This window comes from Schistocerca gregaria, unplaced genomic scaffold (assembly GCF_023897955.1).
Source record: "Schistocerca gregaria isolate iqSchGreg1 unplaced genomic scaffold, iqSchGreg1.2 ptg000169l, whole genome shotgun sequence".
NCBI classification, from domain to species: domain Eukaryota; kingdom Metazoa; phylum Arthropoda; class Insecta; order Orthoptera; family Acrididae; genus Schistocerca; species Schistocerca gregaria.
The window spans coordinates 11,490,321-11,491,568 of record NW_026061724.1 but is presented as its reverse complement, the minus strand read 5'-3'; positions in this window follow the sequence as shown (position 1 = coordinate 11,491,568).

Here is a 1,248-nt window from a genome sequence, read left to right as displayed (position 1 = left end):
GTGCATCGGAAACTACTACTGGTCTTCCAGGGAACGATCAAAGCGTAGACAGTTTGAGACATTACGCCCATAGAGGAAAGAGCGCATGGTAACTGTTGTATTCAATCCCGATGCCATTTCTGTGTTTCATGAACAGTCTGATAGACCAGAGATTACAGGATGCCTCCAGATGTATATCGGAAACTACTACTGGTCTTCCAGAGAAAGATCAAAGCGTAGACTGTTTGAGACATTACTCATATGGAGGAAAGTGCGCATGGTGACTGTTGCATTTAATCCCGATGCAATTTCTGTGTTTCATCAACAGTCTGATTGTCCACAGACTACAGAATGCCTCCAGATAAGCATCGGAAACTACTACTGGTCTTCCAGGGAACGATCAAAGCGTTGGCTGTTTGAGACATTACTCTCATGCAGGAAAGTGCGCATGGTGAATGTTGTATTCAATCCCGATGCAATTTCTGTGTTTCATCAACATTCTGATAGACCACAGATTACAGAATGCCTCCAGATGTGAATCGGAAACTACTACTGGTCTTCCTGGGAACGATCAAAGCGTAAAGTGTCCGAGACATTACTCCCATGGTTGAAAGTGCACATGGTGACTGTTGCATTTAATCCCGATGCAATTTCTGTGTTTCATCAACAGTCTGATTGTCCACAGACTACAGAATGCCTCCAGATAAGCATCGGAAACTACTACTGGTCTTCCAGGGAACGATCAAAGCGTTGGCTGTTTGAGACATTACTCTCATGCAGGAAAGTGCGCATGGTGAATGTTGTATTCAATCCCGATGAAATTTCTGTGTTTCATCAACATTCTGATAGACCACAGATTACAGAATGCCTCCAGATGTGAATCGGAAACTACTACTGGTCTTCCAGGGAACGATCAAAGCGTAAACTCTTTAAGACATTACTCCCATGGAGGAAAGTGCACATGGTGTCTGCTGTATTCAATCCCGATGCATTTTCTGTGTTTCATCAACACTCTGATAGTCCACAGATTACAGGATGAGTCCAGATGTGCATCGGAAACTACTACTGGTCTTCCTGGGAACGATCAAAGCGTAGACTGTCTGAGACATTACTCCCATGGAGGAACGTGCTCATGGTAACTGTTGTATTCAATCCCGAAGCAATTTCTGTGTTTCATCAACAGTCTGATAGTCCACAGATTACAGAATGCCTCCAGATGTGCATCGGAAACTACTACTGGTCTTCCAGGGAACGATCAAAGCGTATACA